The sequence below is a fragment of the Cannabis sativa genome, chromosome 4 (assembly GCF_029168945.1).
Source record: "Cannabis sativa cultivar Pink pepper isolate KNU-18-1 chromosome 4, ASM2916894v1, whole genome shotgun sequence".
Classification (NCBI taxonomy): domain Eukaryota; kingdom Viridiplantae; phylum Streptophyta; class Magnoliopsida; order Rosales; family Cannabaceae; genus Cannabis; species Cannabis sativa.
The window spans coordinates 67,418,160-67,433,783 of NC_083604.1; positions in this window are offsets into that span (position 1 = coordinate 67,418,160).

Genomic DNA, 15,624 nt, shown 5'->3' on the forward strand with positions numbered 1-15,624 from the left:
AACATAGAAAGCAAATTAACAGACAAAGTGTTCTTAATATTATCTATCACAGAAAAAACACTAGTGCATACACACTTAGATCTATAGAAATCAGAAGGACTAAATTTGTAGTCCCACCTGCAAAATAACCAAAATGGCCACAATAAATTATTAATCGTGAATAATACAGTATGAAAACTGCAATAAAACTATAAACAAACTACAAACAAACTACCAAACAGATACAACTATACAAAAATAAACAGCAAATATCTGAAATCGTTTTGAAATCTAAAAAATAACAGCAACAACTAAACCTAATGAAAATCGAAAAACACATCAAACATAACAACACAATAAATTATTAATCGTGAATAATATAGTAGGAAAACTACAATAAAACTATAAACAAACAACAAACAAACTACCAAACAGATACAACTATACAAAAATAAACAGCAAAGATCTGAAATCGTTTTGAAACCTAAAAAATAACAGCAAATAACTAAACCTAATGAAAATCGAAAAACACATCAAACATAACAACATTAAACTATAAAAAAACTAATAAGAAACTACATACGACTGATTGTACACACTATAAACGAAAACAAAATACAGAACCTAAAGCACAAACAAACACTGAAAATAAAGAAAACAAAATCAAATTTAAAAACCAAACCCAGAAAAGAACAAAATAAATTGCTCAAAACCAAAAATAAAGAACTAAAAAATTAAACAACACAAAACGAAATGTTCAAATGAAACCCTAAAATTACACAAGGCAGAATGAACAGAAAAACGCTAAAATCTGGGGAAAGTGTAAATGTTGAAAAAGGGGGAAACGAGAATGAAACTTAAAACCAACCTGTGTTCGATCTTCAGCAGAGGCACTAGTTTTTTTCCCAGAAATTTCTGGAACCGTTTGCTCCTCCACGTTGAGCTTCGTTTTCTTCAAAGAATATGGCCTCCCACGCTTGGTCAGTGGAGCATCAAAATCAGAATCATAGTCTTCAAGGATCGGGCGTTTACCCTTGGATTTGTTAGCTAAAGTTTTCTTGCCCATTTTCGATTTTTGTTTGAGAACTGGAGAAGGTGATGATGATGAACGAGTGATTGCCATCTTATAAATAAATTTGAAAAAAGATGAAACTAAGAGGGAATAACAGTTGAGAAATCGTGGGGTGAGTGGGAGTTGAAATTTTGTGGATGAACAAAAAACAAGAGGGAAAAAACGTGATGAATAATGGGTGGTTAAGCTTATCAATGGAGGTTACTTGATCTTCAAAACAACTAAAAAACAGAAGGAAAAATCGAAAATGAAATTGAAAGAAAAGGAAAAAAGAGAGGGAAGAGAGTGGGATTTGATTGATGAGTGATGGGGATGGCACACGTGTCTGTGCATGGAATGATGACTAAGTGGTATTTTTGTAATAAAACAAAGATGGTAAGTAAAAAAGTTGATGTAGGCGTGTAGGGGTTTCTTAGTAATAAATTGTGTAAATTGGATTTTTGATGAAAAAATTTCTTGATTATTTAATTAAGTGATCAATTAAATGCGGAATAATAAAACTGGTACTGAAAACTATTTTTCCGTAGTTACAGAATACAACTCTGTAACTCCAGAGAAACCCAGAAAAACAAACAGTGCATAAAAGTAAAAACACACAAGATTTTTTAACGTGGTTTCAACAATCCTTTCAGATTGTTACTAGTCCACGAGGCCACGCCCAGAGATAAGATTCATTAGATCGGTATCAAAAATACAAAGTAATTGACTTATGCATAAATAGACTCCCTCTTATTGTATGCCGCAAGCTTGATGTATTCTACCTACTAACCGAATCTTGATAAAACTCCAAGAGCTCGAACTCCCTTCGATCACCTTGAGGAGTTCTTGAATCCTCCCGATTCAAGGCTTAAAGGCTATCTCCCGAAAGCTTATACAACCATCTCCCGAAGGTTGTGTGCTTGTATCATCCCGATGCAAGACTTCAAAAGCAATCTCCTGAAAGCTTGTAAAACCCTTCTCCCGAAGGTGTGCTTGTATCCTCCCGATGCAAGACTTCAAAAGCAATCTCCCGAAAGCTTGTAAATACCTTCTCCCGAAGGTGCATTGATGTTCTTCTTCGTTGTAGACTTGAATACAGACTCAAGACAATACAAACAACAAATAAACAGAGTAAGAGTCGAACAACTCTTCTCTACATAACAAAGACACTCTTTCCTTAAGATATGAAAGTGAATGAAAGAGATACAAAACCTAGCTGCTATAAGATGTATTTATAATGAATATACATCTTATTGACAGCTTACATTCGGTCTGAACAAGACCTCAACCCACTAGAAACTTCCCTAAAATAATTCTTCAATCAGTCCAGGAATTTCCGTTTCTGTACCTACAGAATCGTGGGCAGTAACTACAACTTTCCTTTTATAGAAAAGGAAAGTTTAGCTCCGGTTTTCTCTTCAAGAAATCTGATCTGAGAAAATGGGAAACTCAACACAAGATCAGATTATACAGCTGGTTAGATAAAAACGAAATGGGTAACCGAACTTACCATTTTTACCTTTTTCCAAAAATAGAAAAGCTAGACAACTTTCCTTCCAAGTTTGAATACACAAAATAGGAAACCATATTAATACATACCAGCCGAAATTAATAGGAAATAATAAAATATTTTTGTCAATTAAATATGCCAAAAATGGAATTAACAATCTCCCCCTTTGGCACTTTGATTGACAAAATATTTTATTATGAGAAAACCTGCATCAAGTATTAGAAACCAAAGCAACTAGCTTCTTAAAGATAAAAGAGTATAGAAAATACTCCCCCTGCATGAAAGCACTCTAGCACATAAAACAAAGAACATTTTTTGGACGGAAAAGCTTACAAACCGAAAACAAGCAACTCCCCCTAAAACCAAGGGTCCAGAGTTGTAACAATGAATCCAAAAAAAATAATACTACTCCCCCTTTTTGTCTATTAAGGAGCCAAAGATAACAAAAACAAACATGGACAAAGTCATAAGTTCAAGCATACATTAATAAAAAGCAAGAGATAGATTGAACCACTTATTCATCATCATTGGGTCAGAAGTATTTCATGATGTTGTCCATCTTCCTGAGAAGCAAGGCCTGACTTGTCTCCATTCTTCCCAAACGCAAATTGAATTCTGCCATTTCTGTAGGAGCAGAAGTTGAAGCAGATGCAACAGCAGGATCATTTGTAATACTAGGGGAAGCAGACCGAGCCTTTCTTTGAGCAGCTTTTCCTTGAGGAGGCTTCTCAGGAATTTTGAAAGTGGTTCCAACAGCAAGCATCTCAATTGATTCATTCTCAAGAATCAATTCCTCTTGATCAGATAAAATCCAAGGGTCCAGAGTTGTAACAAAGAATCCAAACAATGAATCCAAAAAAAATAATACTACTCTCCCTTTTTGTCTATCAAGGAGCCAAAGATAACAAAAACAAACATGGACAAAGTCATAAGTTCAAGCATACATTAATAAAAAGCAAGAGATAAAAGATTGAACCACTTATTCATCATCATTGGATCAGAAGTATTTCATGATGCTGTCCATCTTCCTAAGAAGCAAGGCCTGACTTGTCTCCATTCTTCCCAAACGCAAATTGAATTCTGCCATTTCTGTAGGAGCAGAAGTTGAAGCAGATGCAGCAGCAGGATCATTTGTAATACTAGGGGAAGCAGACCGAGCCTTTCTTTGAGCAGCTTTTCCTTGAGGAGGCTTCTCAGGAATTTTGAAAGTGGAAATCAATTCCTCTTGATCAGATAAAATCTTATAGATTAAATGAGGAAAAATAAGATTGAGCCTAGGTTTCTTGCCCTTTCTAAGAGAAACAATTTGCTCCCAAATCATGTCAGCCAAATCAATTTTAGCACCAATTGAAACTTTATACAAAAAGAATGCAAGTTCATTTGAAACATTTACCGGATTGGAGCAAGGAAACCAATTGGATAGGGCAAACCTCATGAGAGCAGCATGTTGATAGGTGAGTTGAGACATATGCATGGTGTCGGAGAGTTCAACATCATTATCACCAGTGAGATAACCGAACACCTTTTGACGATCAAACTCCACATCAGTTGGCTCAATTCCCATAGGCAGATTGAGAGCTTCAGCCACATCCTTCACAGTAAAAGAATACCAGTGTCCTCTGACAAATACTTTGCCAAACATAAAAGAGTCCTCATCGAGAAACTCATCAATGATGTTAGCATAAAATTCCTTCACAATTCTATCCACATAGCCATCAAAATCGATCAAAGTATCTGCCCATTGTCTTTCTTTCAACATGTTATAAACTCTAAAAGGCTTACGAGCAATGACATTAAAATTTTTCTCCACAGTAAAATTCCTATTCTCATAGAATTTCATATCTCTAGCATGCTCATTATAACAAAAATAATGAGAGTGGGGCTTGAAGTTATCAAGAGAAATACCAGAGGGCCTCTTTCTTTTCTGTGGAAGAATTGGATTTGGAGAGACAATGGGCCTTTTTGCTTTGTCCTTCTTTGGAACTGCAGCAGGGACAGGAACATGTTCTGTAGTGACAGGATCAGCCTCTGGTTCTTCACTCTCGGATTTAGAATCATCAACAGCAGGTTGATCTTTGGGCACAAATTCTTCACTTGAATCGGACAAGCCCTCTGAATCATGATCCTCCTCAGTTTCTTCAGGTTCGGAATCCGAGGAAGAGACCGAAGGAGGATTCTCCTTGAGATTTGTGACCTTTGAAGATGAAGACACCACCTTTTTCCCTTTGGATACCTTTTTAGGTTGAACCACTTCGGGCTTTTAAGGAGTGGAAACCTTGGACCTTGTTCCAGAACTCACCGTGGGCAAATTCACCATAGCTTTGTCGACATTAGGAGCACCATTCGAAGAAGAGGACTTCGACAATGTGTGATCGGATGAATGAGATTCATCATGATCACCAAACCCAGGTGTTGAAGAAGCAATTGGAGAAGCAACAACAGGTGGAGAGGCGAGATTGATCACTGATTTTCGAGCTTGGGTCTTCGATTTTCTAGCAGATTTCGTCGAAGTAGAGGACGAACCAGGAGCTCCGATCGCTGGTGCAAGCGGCGCAGGAGGGGTGATCGGAGATGCAGAGGCAGAGCCACGAGAGGGCTTCTTGGACGGTTGGGCATTCTTAGTTTTGGCCATTTCTCTTTGAAATCCTAGAACACAAACACTCTTACACTTTGAAAAAGATTAGACCTTTGAGAGAGAAAAAAAAATAGAAAGAGAAGAGAGAGTGGTGATCATGGGTGAGTGGGTAGTTGAGCATATATAACATTTCAATTTTAATTACCCAATAAGTAAAAAAAATGAAAAAGGAAAGTAACTTCCTTACCTTAATCACCACGTGGGGAGAGAAAAAGGAAACCAAAAAGGTTTTTCAAAATAATGGTCAATGTTTCTTTAAATGGAAAGAGGAAACCAAAAATCCCCACAAAATCTAAGAATTTAAATACCCTACCAAAACCGAAATTGCCACCAAAAAGGAAACCAAAAATAATTAATTATTTAAGGACAAGTTTCCTAAAAACACCAAAATAAGACCAAATCACCAAAAATAAAGGAAACACACTAGATAGAATACAATTAAAACTTGTTTCCACAAATGAAAAAAAATATTTACAAAGAATCGAAAAAAAAAAATGCCCCCCTTTTTCTTTAATTTTTTTCAAAAAATGCCCCCCCAAATTTTTTTTTGCAAAAAATGAACAAGAGAACACAAGGAGACACATAAAGCACTAATCACCACTTAAGAGCAAAAAAATAGTGTCTAAGAATATAATGAAACATAACAAGATAGATAACAAGAAATTTTTAAGAAAGCTCAAATGACAAATTCGGTCACAATAATTTTTTTTTGTTTTTTATTTTTTATTTTTTATTTTTATTTAAAAGACAAAAAAATAAAATAACCTTGATATTTTTGTAACTAGAATTCACAATGTCCGCTTGTCTTTGTCCCTGATGAAAAATTCAAACTCATAAGAATAGTTAGAAATTATTTTATCAAGCTAATGAAGTAGTAGAATGAGGTCATACCAGTTACACAGGAAAAAGTTGACTCATTCACCAAGAATATTAAAGTAAATCAAACAGTATATAACAGCTTTATAACACCATTTTCGAGGATAGAAAATTTTTACCACAAACTGTGTTAAGCATAAGTGTGTGAAAGTTTAAGCAGGGAACATTGCCCAATATGTCAAAAAGACTTTTTCTGATAAATTGTAACCATAAGAGACGCTGTCACACTACCTCAATGGTAGCATTTTTCAATGGTAGCGTATCTTCTACATAACTCCTAATTACATAGTTCCAACTTACTCAGAGATGGCTTTCACACATTGAGATAGGTAGCTCTATTCATCCAATGGAGCTTGAACACACAGTTTTTAAACATCATTATTCGAAAATAGTAGCTTACATAACACTGTTTGATGAACCCGAATATTCCTGTGAGGAGTGAACAATTTTCCTGACAAACCTGTATGACACCATAACATTACAACATTAGAAATACAATAATGACTGTAATTCTTATAAGGTTGAGATTTTCTTCTAGGCCAAGGACAAGACATTATGAATTCTAAGACACTCAAATATCAAGGATTAAGAAGAACAAAAAACATTAAACAGTACAAACCCTTAAGGATTTCCTTAGAGAAATAAAACGGACTGAGTCAAGAGCTTTAGTAAAAATATCTGCAATTTGTTCGCTAGTTTCATCATATTCTAAGACAAGAATTTCATTTTTCACAAGCTCTCTAATAAAGTGATGACGAATGTCTATGTGATTTGTGCGAGAGTGTTGAAAAGGATTCTTAGAAATATTTATAGCCCTAGTGTTATCACAAAAGATGGTTAAAGTTTTCAAATCAAACCCATAATCTGGCATCATTTGTTTCATCCATAACAATTGGGTACAACAACTACCCGCAGCAATATACTCAGCCTCAGTTGTGGATAGAGAGATTGAGTTTTGCTTCTTGCTGTGCCATGAAACAAGATTGTTTCCAAGATAGAAACATCCACCACTAGTACTTTTTATATCATCTGCATTACCTGCCCAATCAGCATCACTAAAGCAAACAAGGTTAGAGTTAGTGTCTTTAGAAAACCAAATCCCAAAATCAATAGTGCTATTTACATAGCGAATGATTCTTTTCACAGCAGAAAGATGAGATTCCATGGGATTTGCCTGATATCGTGCACAAACACCAACACTAGAACAAATGTCAGGACGACTAGCAGTAAGATAAAGCAAACTACCTATCATACTTCGATACAAAGTTTGATCTACCTTTACTCCTTGTTCATCTTTGCTTAATTTCAAAGTTGTGCTCATGGGAGTGTTGGTATGTTTGGCTTTCTCAAGACCAAACTTTTTCACCAAGTTCTTTGCATACTTGCTTTGAGTGACAAAAGTTCCCTCATCTGATTGCTTCACTTGAAGACCGAGAAAATAAGTGAGTTCACCTACCATACTCATTTCAAACTCCTTTTACATTTGGGAAACAAAACCCTGCACTTTAGAGTTAGAAGTAGAGCCAAACACAATATCATGAACATATATTTAAGCAACAATTACATCAGAATTAATGTTTTTGATGAAAAGTATTTTATCAACATTTCCTCTCTTGTAATCATGAGAAAGTAAAAATTCAGTTAGACGCTCATACCAAGCACGTGGTGCTTGTTTTAGACCATACAAAGCCTTTTCTAACTTATAAACATGATCAGAAAAATGAGGATCCTCAAACTCTTTAGGTTGTTCAACATACACCTCTTCTTTTAAAAACCCATTCAAAAAAGCGGATTTGACATCCATTTGATACAATTTAATACCAAGAATGCAAGCTATGGAAAGAAGTAATCTGATCGACTCCAGTCTAGCTACTAGAGCAAATGTTTCATCAAAGTTAACACCCTCAACTTGAGTGTATCCTTGGGCAACCAACCTTGCCTTGTTCCGAATGATAGTGTCAAACTCATCACTCTTATTTTTGAAGATCCACTTGGTTCCAATGATGTTCACAAACGATGGTCTTGGAATCATTTTCCAGACTTTATTTCGAACAAACTGATATAGCTCATCCTGCATAGCAAGAAACCAATCTTCATCCATTAGTGCTTCTTTTACAGATTTTGGTTCTAAAGAAGAAATAAAACATAAGAATTGAATTATATTAGCATATTTTCTTCTTGTAACCATTCTCTCATCCAAGTTTCCCATGATGAGATCTGAAGGATGATTCTTTTTAACCCTGGAGGATGGTTCCCTCTGTATTGGATCAGTGATTGAATTTGAAGAATGCTCAAATTCTTTTGTTGTTGGGATTTCTGTAGCAACAGATTCCTGCACTTAGCCTCGACAATTGCTTCTGTAGCTTCGTCAGGTTCCTTTTCCTCAGCAGCAGGCTTTTCAAGCAGATCTTCAATCTGTTCTTCTGTAGAAAACTCAGACAAATCTTTTAGGTCATCAACAACAACATTAGCAGATTCCATAACAGTTTGGGTTCTCATGTTATACACACGATATGCCCTACTATTTGTGGAATATCCTAAGAAAACACCTTCATCACTTTTAGCATCAAATTTACCAATGTAATCACGATCTCGTAAAATATAACAAACACATCCAAACACATGAAAGTGACTTACATTTGGTTTCTTACCTTTCCAGATTACATATGGTGTTTTGTGAGTACCTGGACGTAAGAATACTCTGTTGATGGTATAGCAAGCAGTGTTAATAGCTTCGGCCCAAAGATGCCTCGTAAGCTTCTTGCTATTCAACATTATTCTAGCCATTTATGTTAGAGTACGATTCTTTCTTTCAACCACTCCATTTTGTTGAGGAGTTTTAGGAGCAGAAAATTCATGAGAAATACCGTTAGCTTTACAAAATTCATCATATATGGTATTTTCAAATTCCTTTCCATGATCACTCCTAATCCTAACAATTTTACCAATGTTACAATCTTTTTCAACTCTTAATTTCAAACACAAAGATGGGAAAGCTTCAAAGGTATCATATTTTTCTCTCAAAAAATCCACCCATGAAAATCGAGAAAAATCATCAACACAAACAAAAATATACCTCTTACCATTCAAGCTTTCTACCTGGATTGGACCCATTAAATCCATGTGCAAGAGTTCAAGAACTCTAGATGTATTCACATCCGGGATACTCTTGTGAGAAACTTTCAGTTGCTTACCTAACTGACATGGTCCACATTTTCCCAACGACTCCTTACCTAATTTAGGTAATCCTCGAAAAATCCCTGAAACAGACAATTTTTTTCAGATTTTTAAAATGAATATGACCAAGTTTTTCATGCCATAGATCAGTAACATTTTCAATGACAGAATGACAAGTAGCATACGTAGTGAGAGTATAACAATTATCACTAGATTTCAGCCCTTGTAAGACAATTTCATCAAGGATATTATATACATAGCAATGATTGCTATCAAAGCTCACAGTATAACCCTGATCACAAATTTGACTAATGCTAAGTAGATTAGCTTTTAGTCCTTCAACATACATGACATTCTTTAGTTTAGGAAGCCCTTCGAACTTGAGAGTTCCCATTCCTATGACTTTTCCAGTAAGACCATTACCAAATGTAACTTTTCCACCATGCATTGGTCTTATGTTCACAAGAAATTATTTTTCACCTGTCATGTGTCTAGAACAACCACTATCAAAGTACCACATGTTAGAAGCAATAGTTTTAAAATAAGTAGAACCTACCAAGCATTTGTTTTTCACAACCCTTTTTTGTTTTTGTAAAACATGTTTATTTCTAAGATAATTAGATTTAAACATGTTTTGCATAGTTATCACTTAGGTCGAATGTGACCTTTTATTCCACAAAAATGGCAAATAGGGATGAAACGTCTTCCAATCCCTTTGAAATTGTCAAACTTACTGTGCTGCTTCTTTTCTGTAACAGCAGAGTGCTTTGCTGTAGAGACAGAAACCTGCGAGGTAGAAACAGTTCTTCCAGAAACAAAACTATTAGATTTAACAAAAGTGGTATTAGAATTAGGTTGATTTGAAACATAACCTAGACCCGCATGATTAGTTTGGCCAGATTTTTGAATTTTTTCCAAAATGGTGGAACCTGGATTTAACATTTTAACATTCTTTTTAATGTTATCAATTTCCTTGGTTAAAGAAATAATCTTAGACTCTTTTAAAGACAGTTCAGATTCACAACATTTAAGTTTATCTTCCAACTCATTAATGTTGTTACATAAGACTTTATTATCTTTAACCAGGGAGCGATTTTTAGCACATGTTTCCAACCATTTACCAAACATTACCTTGTAGGATTCAGCCATAGAATTCTCATCAATTTCTGACTCATCAGATTCGGATTTGGATTCTTCTTTGTTGTCATCGATCAGGATATTATTCATGCAAATGCTCTTTTCTTTTTCCTGCAAATTTCTTGACAAAACACTTGTTAGGACAACCCTTTCTTTTTCATCCTCACTACTCTCAGAATCATCACTCCAAGTAACATTTAATCCCTTTTTATTTTTCTTTAAGGTATTACCACATTCGGATTGAGTGTGACCAAAACTTTCACATTCTCTGCATTTAATACCTGTTGTAAAAAATTGTGTACGCAAGTATACGCAATCGTAACAAGTAATAAAGTGATAAATCGAGTATCGTCTCCACAGGGATTGAAAATTGGAAATTAATTTATAAAACTAATTACTCACAAATTGGTTCAAAAAAAAATAATAAATAAATTGTTGAGAATATGTAAAAATTAATAAACGCAAACTATGAAGAAAACAAACTAGAACTATTAAATTGACCTAAAAAAATGCAAAGTTGATATAAGGGTGCAAATGAGTATTGTTGTAAATTGATGATGTCAACTAGGAATCTAAAATGTCATAATCCTTTTTCCAAAGTATTTATGGTTTGATTCTCTAATTAATTAACATATTCCTATGCCCAATTAATTTTAAGAATACCAATTTAAGCACAATTCCTTCAAGTCATACAAGGTAAATAACACATTCCTATGCTATTTACAAATCACACTTTTCCAAGTTGATATTCATGCATCATTCAAGCAATTCCACTAACCCTATTTTTTCCAAAATTAAGATTAGCTAGTACCTACTAATGGTGATCAAGCAAAAGTAAGCAATTGCACAATAAACACTCTTGAATGAACAAAACCAATTCACTAAACATAGCAATAAAATACCAAATCACAATTTAAGTCAACAAAATAATTCTAGCAAAATAAAAATTAACTCATAAAGAATTGTGCAAAAATTACAAAGTTTAAAAGAAAAGAGATATAGAAATAAAAACCCATTTGGAGCTTGTCACAATACTCCAAGTTCCTCTTCCAAATTTCTCTTCTTCTTCCACTTAATTTTTACCAATCTCTAAATAAAAATGCTAAAAACTAACACTCAAATAAAACTCTCTCTCTCTTTTTTTCTTTCTTTTTCTTCTTCTTTTTCTTCTTCTTTTTCTTCATTTCTTGCTGTAGATGTAGCTGTAGCAGACCAAAACTCAGCCGCCCTCTTTTTTTCCACAATTGTTTCACGCCTCCTCTGCTTCTCAATTCATCATATATCCAATGTCTTTTTCTTTTCATTTCTATTTTTTTTTTCCAAATCAAGCCCTCACTTGATTTTCTTTTCTCTTTCTTTTTTTTTTTGGCCCAATCTTTCTTTCTTTTGACTTTCAACTAGTGAAATAAAAGCCCAACATCATGGCCCATAACACTTAATATCAATTTTGCATTTAAATTCCTACAACATCACACACAATTGTATTTAATTAATTGGGAGACTAAATAAACAAATAAAAATTAAAAAAAATTAATTAAAACTAATTTCAAAATACTAAAATTAATATTTATGCAAAATTAAAGAAAACCAAATAAAAGTCACTAAAATAAACTAAAAATTCTTGAGAACAAAACTAATTTAATGCCCAAAAAGATATAAATAACTCTATTTTCATAGAGTTATCAATACCTTTTTTATTGCTAGATGAAAAAGGTTTAGAGGGAATATTACCAAAAATGTTACCTTTTGGGCTCTTTGAAAGGTTCTTTTTATTTCCAGCAGATTTCATGAATTTTTGGAAATTTTTTGCCAACAGAACCATTTCATCATCATTTTCATCATCAAAAATAATATTTTCAAAAGCATTAAAGGCAATACCTTTACTTTTCTCATTCGAGAGACTTTGCTTACTCTTTTTCTTGATCTGTTGATTCAACTCAAAAGTTCTTAAAGACCCCATGAGTTCCTCAACCTTCATTTTGCCAAAGTCTTTTGCCTCTTCCATTGCCAGCAATTTTGTGTAAAACCTGTCAGGAAGAACTCGAACAATTTTTCAAACCAAGACAGATTCATCTAATTTTTCTCCCAAGGCAAAAAACTCATTAGAAATATCAGATAATATTTCATAAAAATCATTTAAAGTTTCAGTTTCTGACATTCTCAATTCATCAAATCTAGTTTTCAGCATGGTAAATCGTGATCTCTTTACATTAGCAGTACCTTCAAATTGAATTTGAAGGATTTCCCATGCTTCCTTTGCAGATTCACAAGATGAGATTAATTTAATAAAGCCTTCACCAACACCATTAAAAATAGCATGTAAAGCCTTATTATTATAACCATACAATTTTTCATCTTCAGTGGTCCAACTAAGTTTCAGATTTTACCTGAGTATTACCTTTTTCATCATTTTCAGTAGGTTGAGACCAGCCTGTAAGAATAGCTCTCCATGCCTTCTCATCTTGCGATTTGATGAATGCTCTCATCCTGACCTTCCAATAAGGATAATTCGACTCATTCAACAGAGGAGGTTGAGAGATAGAGCTTCCTTCTGCAAACAAAGAAATCTCACACAAAACAAGTTAAACGGAATAACCTCAAGATCTCAATAAGAATTTAGTGACTTGCTCTGATACCAAATGAAAATTTGTATTTTAATATTCTCAGTTTGATTATTTAATTAAGTGATTAATTAAATGCGAAATAATGAAACTGGTACTGAAAACAGTTTTTCTGTAGTTACAGAATACAACTCTGTAACTCCAGAGAAACCCAGAAAAACAAACAGTGCATAAAAGTAAAAACACACAAGATTTTTTAACGTGGTTTCAACAATCCTTTCAGATTGTTACTAGTCCACGAGGCCACGCCCAGAGATAAGATTCATTAGATCGGTATCAAAAATACAAAGTAATTGACTTATGCATAAATAGACTCCCTCTTATTGTATGCCGCAAGCTTGATGTATTCCACCTACTAACCGAATCTTGATAAAACTCCAAGAGCTCGAACTCCCTTCAATCACCTTGAAGAGTGCTTGAATCCTCCCGATTCAAGGCTTAAAGGCTATCTCCCGAAAGCTTATACAACCATCTCCCGAAGGGTGTATCATCCCGATGCAAGACTTCAAAAGCAATCTCCCGAAAGCTTGTAAAACCCTTCTCCCGAAGGTGTGCTTGTATCCTCCCGATGCAAGACTTCAAAAGCAATCTCCCGAAAGCTTGTAAATACCTTCTCCCGAAGGTGCATTGATGTTCTTCTTCGTTGTAGACTTGAATACAGACTCAAGACAATACAAACAACAAATAAACAGAGTAAGAGTCGAACAACTCTTCTCTACATAACAAAGACACTCTTTCCTTAAGATATGAAAGTGAATGAAAGAGATACAAAACCTAGCTGCTATAAGATGTATTTATAATGAATATACATCTTATTGACAGCTTACATTCGGTCTGAACAAGACCTCAACCCACTAGAAACTTCCCTAAAATAATTCCAATCAGTCCAGGAATTTCCGTTTCTGTACCTACAGAATCGTGGGCAGTAACTACAACTTTCCTTTTATAGAAAAGGAAAGTTTAGCTCCAGTTTTCTCTTCAAGAAATCTGATCTGAGAAAATGGGAAACTCAACACAAGATGAGATTATACAGCTGGTTAGATAAAAACGAAATGGGTAACCAAACTTACCATTTTTACCTTTTTTCCAAAAATAGGAAAGCTAGACAATTTTCCTTCCAAGTTTGAATACACAAAATAGGCAACCATACTAATACATACCAGCCGAAATTAATAGGAAATAATAAAATATTTTTGTCAATTAAATATGCCAAAAATAGAATTAACAAAATTTATTTTTAAAACTTTTTAAATAAAAAAAAATTAAATATTTAATTGGCGGTCCAATAATATGTTAACATGTGTTGTTCATTAGCTAAAATAGTAAATTTATAATATTAATATATATATATATATACTAGGTTGATATTTCTTGCAATGCACATATACTAGGTTGATATTTCTAAGTGTAATATATATATATATATGTTTAATTTTTTTTAATTAGATAATGTATTTTTTTTTAATTTTTAAAATAGGGTTTGTGATTCAGATCTTTGAAGATTTTTTTTTAGCTATTGCGGTTACATTGGTGCACCATTGAGATGCGATTATATATATATACATATTTTATATGAACAAGAAAATCCAAGTAAAATATCGTGGTGAATCGTAATGTGTCTGATTAAGCAGAATTTTCTCTTATTTTAATTTAAAGTTATTTCAATAAACTTAAAAATATAGATAAAAATATTTACTATATTTTTAGTATTTTAAATTTAAATCTAAATTTATTTATATAAATTTGTACATAATTTTTATTTTTAAATATATATAATAAAATTAAAATTTTTTTACATAAAAAATATTTATATAGTTTTTATTTTAAAATATATATAATGAAATTATAGAATTAATAAAGAATATTCTGTTAAGTAATAATATATTCTGTTACGTAGAAAAAAAAAATACCATTAAATCAAGAATTCTGTTACATAACCACATTTTATATAGAATAAATATATATTATTAACGATTGAGATATTTATCTTCTATTTTCTGAAGTAAAATCATATGTGTAACATTAATATTAAATTATTATTAAGTTTTGGTGTATCTCAATAATTTAAGTGCAAAAAAATTAATTGCTAAGAAAATCTTGTTTAGTGATTAATTGAAAAACTAATTAGTAGTTATTTAATTTAAAAATAAAATTAATCGTAATTAATGTTTTATAAGGAAACGAAATATATTAATCGTAATTAATGTTTTATAAGATATTTTATTACTTATTTTTATTTAATTTTTATATTAATCACAACTGTTTAATAATGAACTAATGACTAAAACTAATATGACTATTGTTGACCTCCAAAAATTAGAAAGTGTAATTACAAAAATTACAAAGATGACTATTGTTGACCTCCAAAAATTACAAAAATTACAAATGTAATTTTTGAAGATCTTTAGATTAATGGGAAGGAAAATCTCAAAGTACTCTTAAAAAATGTAAAGAAGACAAGAAAATAGGCTCAAATCATATAAGGGAGTGAGCCGAAACGAGGAGGAGCCAAAGCACGAGATGAGATCCTCACGCAAGGAGCTCCTAAAGCCCAAACTCCCCTCCACTCAAGCCCATGCGCATGTTGGAAATATTTTACCAGGATCTAGGTTTACTAACAAGTATGTTTCATTAATAT